This window comes from Triturus cristatus, chromosome 3_1 (assembly GCF_964204655.1).
Source record: "Triturus cristatus chromosome 3_1, aTriCri1.1, whole genome shotgun sequence".
Taxonomy (NCBI): Eukaryota; Metazoa; Chordata; class Amphibia; order Caudata; family Salamandridae; genus Triturus; species Triturus cristatus.
Genome location: NC_140583.1, coordinates 313,528,986 through 313,543,517, shown reverse-complemented (window position 1 = coordinate 313,543,517; position 14,532 = coordinate 313,528,986).

Here is a 14,532-nt window from a genome sequence, read left to right as displayed (position 1 = left end):
AGCTACCATTTTAAGTAATGGATTTGTCCTCCATTTTGTGAAAAAAATCACTAATTGAAAATGTTCTCAATTTGTTTTTGCAAAGCGACATAGATAGAAGTGGTGTGAGGCAGCGGGGTAGAGATAAAAGAGAGGCAAATAAAACATGACAGAGAAGAGTTGCACAGTGGTGGTTTTGATGTCCACACTCACTGTAGGTTGGGCTCAGGGCCTGGCTACAGACACTGGAGGTCAGGAATTAAGGTCCAGATGTACTAAGATTGAATTACCTTAGGGCAATTACAAATTGCACACCGACGTTTTGCAAATCCAACTTGATTTTGCAAACCACAAACTAACCATAAATCAGTCCTGCACTACTCATAACCTCATTGATGGTATCATGGATAACATCGCTTAGGACATCATCTGTGATACTGTTGTAGATTTCTTTCATTCCGCCAATCATGTGGAAGATCATTTTGTTATTGAGGTTTTTAAAGTCAGGCATTCACTCCCCAACAAATTAGGTGGGCATTGCTTTTTCTGATTATGATCTTGTGACAAACTATAAAAACGTTTCGTAATAATGCAAAAATTGATGCCTCAGTGCAAAAGTCTCAACCTGAAATTGAAAATGAAATTGTAAGCAAATCTTCCTTGACATTGGCAGGTAGAATACAAAACATTTGCTCTCCAGCAATGATTAATGTTAATGATTTCTGAAAAGAAGTGTGCATAGAGTAAAAGCCCATACATAAGGAATCCTGGGGGATAGAGAAGGATAACAGACTTGAGAAGTATGAATTATTGATTGAAATAAGCACTGTGTATTTCCCTTTGCTCAATTAAAACAACAAGCTATGATAACGCTTAATGATGAGTACAGGGAATCCTGGAATTGCTAAAACCTTAACTGCGATTAAAAAACATGTTTGTGGCTAACTCTATTTATGTTCAGACATGTTCTATTTGTGCTCAGTTTGAAGTTCACATTCTAGACCTATGGGGCTTTTGGGGTCATTGTCTTTTTCAGTTAGGCCTTCGCATACAGTATCAATAGACTTATTGTAGAGCTACTCAAAAATTAAACATGTACTGCAATTTAAGTAATTATTGATGATTTGACAAAAATTGGGCAGTTAATTTCATTAACACCAAGGAATTATCATAGATGTTTGCATATCATATTATTTGTGTGCATGGAATACCACAGGTCTTGATAACCGACAGGGGATCTCAATTTACATCTGAATTCTGGTCTGCACTGTGGAAAGAAATAGATATAGAAGTCCGTTTCAGGCAGACAGGCAGGCAGAACAATTTAATCAATGTGATGAACAGTATTTTCGCTATCAGAAATTGTTGCATGAGGACTGGAGTAACATATTGTAATTACATATAACAGAACAGAGCATTGTGCCACAGATATGTCACTCTTTATTTGTATGAATAGTCATCAGCATAGAATATTACCAATGAATGCGTCATTTACTGCATCAGTGTCCTCTGTACAAGAACATCTAAATGAACTCCAGGAAATGTATAAGTCAGCACAAGGCTCATTAGAGAAGACTAAGGCTACTTAAAAACGGTATGCTGATAAAAAAGAATCCCTATACCCAAATGTACAGTAGGTGAAAAAGACTGGTTACACACTAAGAACTTACACTTAAAGAAAGTTTCTTGGTTGTCAGCTAAATTTGTTTGCAAATTGACTATTGGAGATATTTTGGATCCCAACGTCCTGTGTTTCATATGCCCTTATTTAAACCATGTTCTGCAAAAAATGTGTCCTGCTCCAGATCCAGTATGCCTGTGAATAAGGCCCACAGTCTCTATGTGGGAGTAGTGTAACAGATTTTGTTTTATCAAGTCTGGTTATCCTAGTGGAAGAGACCTAGCTGAGGAGGGGATGTATCTGAGCAAGGAATAAGGATGCACTTAGGTAGCAGTTGAGCAGAGCGAGTAGCAATTGAAATGAAATGAAAATAAAATGTATATAGCGCAATAACTATCCTCAGGCCTCCCAGCGCTGTGGACTAACACAAAATAACAGGACAGGAGCGGGTTAGATGCATTAATTGAAAATAAAGGTTTTTAGAAGCTTTCGAAAGGACAGCAGGTTACGTTCCTTCCGGAGATGGAGTGGGAGGGAGTTCCATGAGTTAGAAGAAATCCGAATTAGCTGAGATGGAGAGAGGAGAGTGGAGGCAGCACTGAGATATTGTTCAGAGATGAGGCTCACCTGAGGGATACTTGAAGAACAACTTAGGTGGTATCCAAGGCCTAGGAGTGAGCGAAGAGAGTGGGTGCTCTCCCCGAGATGTTACCCTTTGTGATGAGTGGCAAGTCTGAAAAGAGATGCAGGAGGAAGGAAGCCATGAAAGCATTGAATCGGTGGGATGCTGGGACACTCAAAGTACTGAGTGATCTAATTTTGGTAGTTGGGCAGCACTCTTAAGCCCTACCTCCTTGCTCTAAATGAGCGGTTCTTCATCATTGCAATATTTTTGGTTTATATGTGTAAGAATACCCTCACATTCCCTGACCAGTCCAAACTGCCTTCATTTTTTGACCAACACATTTTTAACAAATCTCATCTGATTCCATTTGCCAATTATGTACAGGAAGCTTTAATCTGACACTTAGCCAAAGCTTGTAGCACCATAGAAAATTATGGGGGTCCCGGCCCTGGATCAGGAAATGGTTCCATCCCAGGTGTAAGGTGCGCTATCTAGTTTTTGCGCGGCTTGCCCCAGGAAGGCAGTTTGGACCGGTTGGAGGAACACAAGGGTGTACGTAATCCCTAAAATCAGTAATGCAGGCTACAGAGGATGTGAACATGTCTTGGGCCGAGTGGGGACCCATGCTGACGTGAGTACATGGCCATTTACCCCACTTTGCAGCGGTGTAGTACCGACGATACGAACTATGGCAGACTATTTACAATACCAATTCTCCATACAGTGTGTGACTACTGGGAACACTGCCCTCCGGAGATCCCTAAGGAGTAACAGGCGGCCACTAAATAAGTAAGAATTCAATTTAACTATCCATAAAGGTGTGTGTCTGTAGTACGCATTGAACCTCTCACATAGTGCTTGTGTTTGCAGTCTTTTCACCTTATTTGTATCGGCATAGAAGACACTTACACACACCAGCCTCTGGTTTAACGTTATGGTCTCACATCCACACAGTACCTTTCTGTTTTTCCTACTTATTCAGGTCATACCAGAACCATGTTTTGGACCATACCCGTGGTCCCCTGCTGTAGGTAAATTTGTTTTTTATCCTCAGGTGGACCATCGTCTAAAACAGGTTATTAAGGTAGTGCACTGTTTATGTATGTTGCATAGTATGAATGATTAAATAAATAATCAGCCACCCTTCCCCAAAAGGCTATTAATAAGGACATGCTGATCCTTACTAAAGACACTGGATTGGGGTATGTGGCTGAAACTTGTTGATCACACTTAAGGGCCAAGGAGTGATAGTAACTCCAACTAGCCCGTCTTCCCTAGTTTTTAACCTTCTCTGACGGACCTGTAAACAAATTCTGATTTTGGCACCAATTAAACATTTGCAAAGATCACCTCATATAGATCCCACCCATTTACCTTAAAAAAAAATTTAAGTAAATTCAAGTAAAGAGGTCGTAGCATGCAGCAATCCTCAGAGGGTCAGGAGGAACTTGATGATGAAGTATGTCGCTGAATAATATTCAGTGAGAAGGAATTCCTTTAAGAAAAAGGTATTTTCCCTTTATCCTGTGGACCCACCCTGGATGGCTCGAGGTAGACTCTCAAATGGCAAGCAACCAACAGAACTGCAAAACATCTTCATCTTCTGTTTTCCAGACCTAGTTTATAACATCAGAGAACGATATGGTAAGGATTAGGTATTGTTGAGGTTTATTATTTTTAATTCATGTTACCTAAAAGGATATCTCACCTCGTCAGAAGCTCTCACTAGATACTAATTTTAGTAGTGAGCAAACTAAGCTCACAACAGTTTACCAATGCTACAAAAAATTATTCTTAGATCTTTCAGACATTAGTAGAAAGGTTCTGGTATCCCCTAGCCATATCATGGTTTACCAACAATCAAGATCACTCCCAGCAAAGATTATTCAGTCAGGACACAAAACAAAAGTCAGTGTTAGGAGGTCAGACTTATAAGGAAAATGATTGTGTAGTAGGTAATAAAACAAATCTAAGGTCCGAGGAAGATCCAGTTATTCCTGTAGCAACATCTCCTTTTATGTAGAAGAGTACAGACCTTTTTATATTTCAAGCCTCAGAAGAAGGGGATACATAGATCAAGGTTTCACCCATTGGACTTAACTAAACCTATGGCAGCATTTCAAACCACACTGACCTTGAAAGAAATTAAATCTGAAGATTTGAGTCTGGTGGGCTTCAGTGTGGTTAAAGGGTATGAAGTTACAAGAGTTCAGTTTCATTCCAAACTGGTTTCATCTGTCAGGAATCAAAGTAAGAGTTATGCTCTCTAGGTCCTGAGTTATGTGCGGTCCTCTGGAAATCGGTAATACAAAATCTGACTGTCATGGACTAGCACTGTTATTTCTAACAAAACATAGTTGGTTGGTAACTACCTATATTGAATTGTATGACTCCTCGCAAAATAAACCTCGGAATGAATATATATATATCTATACCAAATTTGCCTTTTATTGCCACAGGGAATAGTTCTGGTAGAGGTAACCAAGTTCAAATATAATTCAACACATTCTAATTAATTTCAGTGGTTACTTCTTAAGTGACAACTGAGTTGCAGCCAAGCAAAGCAAATAGCTTCAATCAGCTAATCATTTGTCTCACCAGATCAGTTTAAATCTATTAAAGATTTTAAGACGGTTGACCTTGGACTTAGCGACCATCTTGCCGTTAAGATAACTTTAAGTAAAAATACACAAAACAAGTTAAGTCAGTCTTACAGCTAAACCTAGTTTATAGTCACAGGATATGAGTCACAATTCCCACAGATAATCTGCAGGAACTATTTAAAATTAAAATTAAAAAGCTATTTTTAAAGTCTCATTAGCTCCATTGATGTTGAATGGTATAATCAACTTTTAAAATGAGTTCTGCATTGTTTCAAAGCTGATTTGAATCCTCTGAACATCTGAATAGAACTAGGCCCCTTTTGAGGTGGTTTGGTGGGAGTGTTTCATTCTGAGATAAGAACTTAATGGGAGATTTCTTAAATTCATCAAAAGCAAAATTAATGCTGCCAAACATGACTTAAATGTTATGAAAAAAAAAATAATGCGCATTTCTTGTACAAAAGAAGCAAATGTTTTATGAGCATAACTGGTTTAAAATGCAAGAAGCAATAGCATAAGACAGCGTGAATAAATTCTGGCTTCTAGAAAATAATGAGCTCAAGGTATCGCCTGTAAGTCTGAAGGAAGGATCTGAAGTGCAGTGGATCAGATTTACATCAGATCTATACAAAATCTCTTTGCCAAATGCAAAAACATTTTTAAATGTTGATGCTCTCCAGACCTCCAATTACTGTTGTAGAAAGTGCAAAACGGCGCATGATTGTGCTCGCTAAACTTTGACTTCCCACTACCAAAGGGGGTATGGCAATCCCAGACTTTGAGCTTTATTATCCCACTACTCAAGTTGTTTGCATAGAGAAGTGGAGAGGGTTCAGGTTCAAGCGGAAGCAATATCAATACTTATACAGAGTCTACATCACACCCAAGAGGATTCACACAATGTTTCCGACAGTTCAGATATGTTTCCTAGATGTCGATATGTAATGATCAGATTTCTCTCATATGGTGTGAGTGTGCCTTGCACTCCTCTATTATTGGGACATCGTTACACACTTCATTGTCAAGTCCACCAGCCACAATATTTTAAAATCACCAACTTCTTGTATCTTGGGCCTCGTTCCAAGAACACGTGCAAAAGCTGCGACCTCCAGATTCGCAGAACTTGTGCTGGTCTTGGCCCGTCACCAGCTGGCCATCGCAGGGAAGTCCACACTGGCTTGGGTAATAGTGAAAAGAACTGGTTAAGTGAGTGTAGTGAGTGCAAGGGGGTAGCATTAAAGTGAGAAGTGCAGCGGGACTGTACTGAAGTGGCACAGGCCTGGAACACTATATTACATGATGTACCCTTGATGGATAGTTTGGGCAGGCTGCTTGATGACCCTGAGAGCGCCCAGAAATCTGCTACTAGCATTTACAACTCTATCCTTTTGTCTCTATTACCCCTGGAGGCCTCGGGTGTTGCTACATACTGATACTGCCTACGTGACCGGTGGCTGAGGCTCACACCAATGGGAATTTCTGTCTCCTATACCCCCTTGGCTTGCAGAACATTTTACGCCTAAACACACACTCTCCAGCAGGTTGCCTCATTCCTGGTTTTTTTTTACCTTCCAGTCGATGACACATCAATTGATTTTTTGTATTCATGGCCATATATCCTACCAATTGCAAGGGCAACCCCTAGTGTGGTGCAGACTACAACCTACTGAAACCTGGGCTAAAAGAATGACTTTCATTGGGACCCCCTTGGCTCAATGATTTCATGTTACTGGTAAACTTGTGGATTTGCACATGAAAAACAATAAAAATGGGTTCTCAAAAAATATTGCCATATCACATCTACGATTTATGCAAGAACACTCTTCAAACATATTGAAAGCTTGACATTTGGCGCTGGCATTATACCAAGAGAAAAAGGTTGTTTTATGGAAAATTATTCCCCAATTGACCATCTATGTTTCTCTAGGTATGTGACTAGGAGATTCATTGCAATGGTCCAAAATCTAAGTTGCGGGTTTGTTGATTTCCTGACTGCATATGACCTGGTGGAACTGACCAAAGTCTATTGTAGAATAAACTTTAGGATTACAATAGTCCCCATGATTTGCATATGATGCAAAAGTTACACTGTAGAAAATTGATTTGGAATGGTATTCTGTTTGAAATCTCGGTAGAAAAAGACTTACAGCAGGTGTGTGTCATTGCCCTCCTGCTTTTCAGCCTTTTTATATCAGACCACCCCAGTATTTGTTCTACTGAAGTAAAATGTGTTCCCTTCAAAAATAGGAGAAGCACATATACCATGACTTATTTATGTGGATTACCTAGTACTTATGGACTATACCTCAGTAGTTTTACAAAGAAAAATTAAAACCCTCAGTAAATAGAGTGAAGCCAGTAGAATCATTATCAAGGTAGAGAAGACCAAGATCTTGATGTTTCCAAAAGCAGGCAAAGAAGTTTGCCTGATTTCCCAATTGTGCTTTACTTGAACACCCCAGTTTCTGAAAATACTTTGGTCTTTAGTTCGCTGATAATTTGTTGCACTCTTCAACAAAAGCATTTAAAAGGTTTGATACCAGATTTGGTGGTCTCTCGGTAGAACCATTATAAATGCTAAATTAATACATCAAGCCTTTTATGGCACAGACCTATTGCCCATTGATGCCAGAGTAAACTAGCAACATTTAGGCTTCAAAATGCTTTTACCAACAGATACGTCTATAATACGGGCTTTGAGCCTAGAGCGGGGTTTTCCTTCCTGAGATTTACTGGTGCAATCATATGCCCAAAGGTAACTACGTTTCTAAATGAGCAGTAAGGACAGTGAAAATCTTTCAGTTATAGCCTGGAGGGACATAATGAATCGGTCAAAATGTCCCATTGTGTGAAATTTTAAATATTGCCTCCTATGCTAGCTTAGGCATTGTCAATTTACAATTAGAAAATTCACTTTCAGCGAGTAAAAGGGTTATAGAGCCTAATTACGACTTTGGCGGTGTGGGAACCACGCCATCGCCCTGATTCCACACCGCCCAAGTTGACCGCTGACTGCCCGCCAGATTAGGAGTTTTCTCCTGGTCTGGCAGGAGGCCTTTTTGCCGGTCACAGGTGGGAAGCTTTAGAAGGGCACGACAATGGGAATGCCAAAGCACTGCGAAGTTCATGCCATGCAGGAACTGGGGGTACATGCAGACAGGGGGCACACCATGTGCCCCCCCGCATGCATTCCCTGTCCCTGAGGCACCAAGGGGCCCTGTAGGGCACCCTCAGTTTCCTCAGCGGCACACTTCTCATGGCGGGCTCAGCACCATGAAAACTGTGGCTGTGAGGAAACTCATAATATGGTTTGCTGTGTTGCAGCGGCACCACCAGCATATTGCGACCTTACACCATCGAACCACCTCCAAGAGATCACAGATCCGTGGCTATTGCGGTGGTCCGATGGTGGTCCGACTGCCAAAGTTGTAATACAGAGGTCGGACTGCCGGTGTGGCGGTTACCACACCGCCACCATGGGTTGCTAAACTCATAATCTGAAAGAAACACGTTAGTTAGATTCCTTACCTTAGAATATTCCCAGGCGTCAGGCTGGATCCAGGAAAGATTTTTGTAGCAATACCCCTTGCGCGTCGCTAGGCGTCGTCTGCGGCTCCGCGTCTATCGTTGTCGTCGTGCGCCGGAATGACGTCGTCAGAATACTCAGACACCACCCTCGCGCTGAAGTCAGTTCTTCTTTTTTCCGTACCAGACAGCGCCGATCCGGGAAGAGCTTACCCCTTAGTCAATTTTTGACTAAACTTATTGACTCTTTTTGGTCTTCTGTCGACTCGACTCTGGTGCCGGTAGGATGCCCAGGCAGTAAAGCCACCATGGCCGGTGCCTTTACTGCCTGGGGGCTGACCACGGCGCGGAGTCGTGCCCCGATTGTCAGGCCTTGACCTCGAAGGCTACGCGGGAGCTGTCCCGTAAGCTTCTCGAGCTTCGGCACTCGGCTCCGCGCTGCTCATGGTCCCGGTCCAGGAGGAAGTCCAAGGACCGGTTGCGGAGCCGCAGTCACCATCATCGCTCGTCGGGCTCGAAGTCTTCGGGTAAGTCGAAGCGATCAAAGAAGTCCAAGAGGCGACACCACTCTTCGGACTCCCCTCGCCGGTCGCGTGACTCGGCTGAGGGTCAGGGTGGTCCCACCCCCGCGGCTCCATCGGAGCCGCAGGAGTTGCGTCCGTCTCCATACCCGCCGGTCCCTGGGACTGACGCGACTCCGGCGGAGGTCAGTGCCTTCCTCTCGGCCATGAGGGGCCTGGCTCCGCCGCTGACACCTGCCGGTGCGCCTTCGGGCCCCGCGGGCTTGACTGGGCGACCTCGCGTGCCGGCGGCTCCGGCCCCGGCGCCGTCGACGACTTCGGTCCCGACGCCGCATGTCCACGAGGGATCCAGGCCTGGATCTCTGTTGGTGCCGGTCGACCTCACGATGCTTCCTCCGCCGGCGCCGACTCCGGTTCCACCTCTGGCGCTGTCTCCGGACGACGCCGTTCCCTGCTTCAGCCCCTGTCCGGACCCGGTGCCGGCGCAGCGCCGCCCGGCGCCGCACCCGACGCCGATGGATGAGCGTTTCATCTACCTCCCAGCTCTGATCATTCCTCCTGTTTATCAGGAATCGGATGACGGGGGTGACTGGGAGGGGTCTGAGGACCCTATGGCCATCCAGGGCCAACTTTCACAGGACTGGGCAGATGAACTGGGGGATGCCAGTGGTCTGGACACTTCACCGGATGCTGGTTTCATCTCTCCTCCGACTGTGGCCTCGGAGGAAGGTGCAGCTTTCTCAGTGGTGCTGCGCAAGGTGGCCGAAGCCCTGGGGCTCGAGTTGCCTGCTGTGGCCGTGAGGACTAATATCCTCACAGAAGTGCTTCAACCGTCAGCAAGCTCCACAGAGCCTCTGCTGCAGTTCAATGAGGCCCTCATCGACGTTGTGCAGGGCACTTGGTCCAAGCCCTCCACAGTTCCTCCTGTGGATCGGAACGTGGCCCGGCGCCACCGCCCTGCTCCGGGCGACCCCAGTTTCCTGTCCCAACACCCCACCCCCGAGAGCCTGGTTATCCAGGCCTCCACTTCCCAATCCTCCTTCCCGTCCGCCCCTCCGGATCGGGAATCCAAGAGGCTGGAACAGTTCGGAAAGAAATTGTTCTCTTCCCTGAGTTTGGGCCTGCGGTCTTTGAACACCGCTTGCCTCTTGGACCGTTTCTCCCACTCTCTGTTGGATGCGGTGGAGGACGTGCTGCCCCTGTGTCCGGAGGAAGCCCGGACACGTCTCTCCCAGGCACTTGCTGACGGGTGAGATGCAGCGCGACATGCCATTCGGTGTGGACTTGACACCACGGACACGCTGGGTAGGGCGATTTCCACCATGGTGGCGCCCCGGCGCCATGCCTGGCTGCGGTCCACGTCTTTTTCTGGGGATGTCCAGAGTACCCTCATGGATATGCCCTTTGATGGCACTCGCCTTTTTGGTGAGAAGGCGGATAGTGCGCTGGCTCGTTTTAAGGACTCCCGGGCTACGGCCACGTCCTTAGGTCTCTCGGCCCTACGGCCGCAAACTTCCGCCTTTTGCCCCTTTCGTGGCCAAGGAAGGGGCGCCTCCTCACGTCCGCCTAGCCACCGGCCGCAGAACCAACCTGCACGCGGACGTGGGTTCCGCCGTGGCGGTACTAGAGGACAACGTGCCGGTCAGTCCACATCCACCCCAGCAGCATCCGCCTCAAAGTCCTCCTAGTCCGAGCTTTCAGGCCCATTCCACGCCAGTGGGCGGCAGAGATCACCATCTCCTGCTCCACTGGCGCTCCATCACTTCGGACAGGTGGGTGCTGCAAATCGTCCAAAGGGGCTACTCCCTCCCCTTCGAGACGACCCCTCCAGCTATGCCACCGCAGTGCCACCGTATATCGGAGGATCACTTGAATCTTCTGCGGGGGGAAGTTACGGCCCTCTTGGCCAAAGAGGCCGTTGAGTGCGTTCCTGGTCCAGAAGTAGGCCGTGGTTGCTATTCCCACTACTTTCTGGTTCCCAAGAAGGGCAAAGGGGGCCTACGCCCTATCTTGGACCTCAGGAACGTCAACACCTTCCTCCGGAAGGAACGGTTCAAGATGCTAACTTTAGCTCAGGTTCTGGCTGCCCTCGACCCTGGGGACTGGATGGTAGCGTTGGACTTGCAGGACGCCTATTTTCACATCCCCGTCCTGCCGGCCCACCGGCGTTACCTGCGGTTCATGGTGGGTCAGGAGCACTTTCAGTTCACTGTGCTCCCCTTCGGCCTCACCAGTGCCCCTCGGGTGTTCACGAAAGTGATGGCGGTGGTCGCAGCTCATCTGCGCAGATCAGGGGTTCCAGTCTTCCCCAATCTCGACGACTGGCTGTTGAAGGCGGGCTCGCCCCAGCAAGTCATCTCCCACCTCCAGACTACAGCTGACCTCCTGCATTTGCTGGGGTTCTCCATCAACGTGCCGAAGTCACACCTGAGACCTTCCCAGAAGCTCCTCTTCATCGGAGCGGTTCTCGATTCGGCGCAGTTCCGAGCTTATCCTCCAGAACAGCGGGTCCGGGATATTCAGGCTCTGATTTCCATCTTTCGGCCTCTATCCTGGGTTTCGGTCAGGTTGGTGCTGCGGCTTCTGGGGCTGATGGCCTCCTGCATCCTGTTGGTGCATTACGCTAGGTGGAAAATGCAGGCTCTGCAGTGGGACCTGAAGTTTCAGTGGGCCCAGCATCGAGGCAACCTGTCCGACCATGTCTTGATCTCGGAGGGCACTGCGAACCAGTTGCAGTGGTGGCTCACGGACCGCGATTGGGTCAGCGGCAGATGCCTCTCCCTACCCCAACCGGAGCACGTAGTAGTGACGGACGCGTCCCTCCTGGGATGGGGGGGCCATATGGGAGAGGCGGAGATCAGAGGACTCTGGTCTCCGGCGGAGGCTCAACTCCATATCAACCTTTTGGAGCTGAGAGCCATCCAGCTTGCACTGAAAGCCTTCCTTCCCTCTGTCCGGGGAAGTGTTGTGCAGGTGTTCACCGACAACACCACCGCCATGTGGTATTGCAACAAACAGCTGTCATGCTGGCAGCCAGGCGTCCCTCTACAAAGACGGTATACGCCTGCCGGTGGAACAAATTTGTGGCATTGTGCACAGCAAAGGCCGTAGATCCCATTTCCGCCCCTCTTTCTGAGGTTCTCCTCTTTCTTCTTTCTTTGGCCCAGCAGGGCTCTGCTTTGGGCACCTTGAAAGGTTATCTTGCTGCAATCTCTGCCTTTTTACGGCTTCTTGATCAGCCTTCTCTTTTCAGGTCCCCTGTTGTTTCACGTTTTCTCAAAGGCATTATTCACATGTTCCCTCCTGTCCCCTTTGTAATGCCTCAGTGGGAGTTGAATCTTGTTCTGACCTTTCTGATGTGCGCTCCTTTTGAGCCTCTTCACAATTGCCCCATTCGTCTTCTGACCCTGAAAACTGCTTTCCTGGTAGCTATCACCTCGGCTAGACGGGTGAGTGAGCTCCAGACTCTGTCATCTAAGCCTCCCTTTCTTTCTGTTCATCCGGACAAGGTTGTCCTCCGGACTCGTCCTTCTTTTCTAGCAAAAGTGGTGACCCCCTTTCACATCGGGCAATCTGTCACGTTGCCCACCTTCTTTCCGCCTCCGCATCCTTCAAAAGAGGAAGAGAGGCTCCACCGTCTGGACCAAAAACGGGCGCTGTCCTTTTATTTGGACCGCACCAAACAGTTCCGGGTGGACGACCAACTTTTTGTTGGATACGTAGGAGCTAAGAAGGGGAAAGCGGTACACAAAGGGACCATCTCACGGTGGGTCGTGTTGTGTATTAAACTTTGTTACACCTTGGAAAAAAAGACCCTCCTGTTGGGCTGAGGGCCCATTCCACCCGGGCCACAGCGGCTACTACTGCTCTGGGCCGGGGAGTTTCCTTGCAGGACATCTGTCAGGCGGCGACGTGGGCTTCACTGCACACGTTTGCCAAGCACTATTGCCTGGACAGCCAAGTCTGGAGAGATGGCTACTTTGGCGGTTCTGTTCTCCAGGACTTTCTGGTGTGATCTTGGTTCGCAGACCCACCACCGGGGTTGGTATTGCTGGGGTATCTATTCTAAGGTGAGGAATCTAACTAACGTCTTTCTTTCAGATGAACAAGTTACTTACCTTCGGTAACAATGTATCTGTAAGAAACATTAGTTAGTTAGATTCCTCACCGACCCACCCATCCTCCCCGTTCTGCGAACTGACATCTAGGGTTAAGGCTATCCTTTTCAGGGCCCTAGATTTTTTGGCACCAGTGTCGATCTCTTGCATGGCTCTGCGTTCCTGGCGCGGAAAGCTATGTACAAGAACTGACGTCAGCACGCGAGGGCGGCGTCTAAGTACTCCGACGACGTCATTCCGGCGCACGACGCCAACGACGGACGCGGAGCCGCAGACAACGCCTAGAGACGCGCAAGGGGTATTGCTACAAAAATCTATCCGGATCCAGCCTGACGCCTGGGGATATTCTAAGGTGAGGAATCTAACTAACTAATGTTTCTTACAGATACATCATTACCAAAGGGAAGTAACTTGTTCATCAGGCCCATAAACAGAAGACAAATTAAAGTTGAGAATGATCTGTCGTCCAAGAAGTCTGTGATTGTTCCTTACAAGGGTATAGAGTTGAAGGTACTTTTCCTTATGTTTCTCAAATTCCTGATAAAAATATCTGGGATAAAATTTTACAAATTCCAATTGGGATTGAGCCGATTTAGAGAATTAGAGATGGCAGGGAAAAAATTGTTTCAGATAATGAGTACTGAATTTCCATTATGAGAGATAAATACAGGATAATTCATATCATCCTAGATTGTTTGCTTTTTATGGAAAAGAGGAAAAAAATCTGTAGTCCTATTTTTAGGAAAATCTTAGGTACAAATTGATAGGAAGAACTAGTCACTTTATTTAAAATAAAAAAATGTAGATACTGGAATTGCTTTGGCCGGACATATTAAGGTAATTTAAAAAGATGTTTTACTGCTTAATATCAGAGTTTGTAAAAGAGATTATTGAATTTTATGTGTATTGACCATTTCTTGTAGTCTGCATAAGGGTTGGGATTGTCTATTAAAATATTTTCTTTAAATTGGGCCTTCCCACTGATCCTTGCTCTTCTGCACGACTGGCACTGGTGGTGGATACTTTTAGCCCTGTTCTGAATGAGGTGTATAACACCTCATTACCAACTGCCATGGTTCCAAAAAAATAGAAACTGGCAACAGTATTACCACTCGCGAAAGAGCCCCCAGCAGACCCCTAGCACACCCCTCAAACTCTTGGCCAATGTCTTTGTTATACAGATACCTGAAGCATCATGATTTGCTTCCCTATTGTCAATCCAGTTTTAGACATAGCACTGAAACTGTTACAGGTGCATTGTCCCATGCACGTCTCCTTCCCTGTCCACCTTGATTTGAACACATATCAGCAGAAACAGAGTAAATGGTAATATAACACTGGTATCTTGTAGAAGGCATCCTGTTAATGTATGGATTTCTTCCATTTCAAATCATGGAATACCATCCTGTTCATATATGTGTTTACTGTAAATTATGTTCATGTATTATGTCATGTTCTTAAACTGTGGCTCTATCATGCCCTAAGTAATAGAATAATGTGTAGTTATTCTGTGCAAACCTTGGGCCTGAAAGACAGTTGG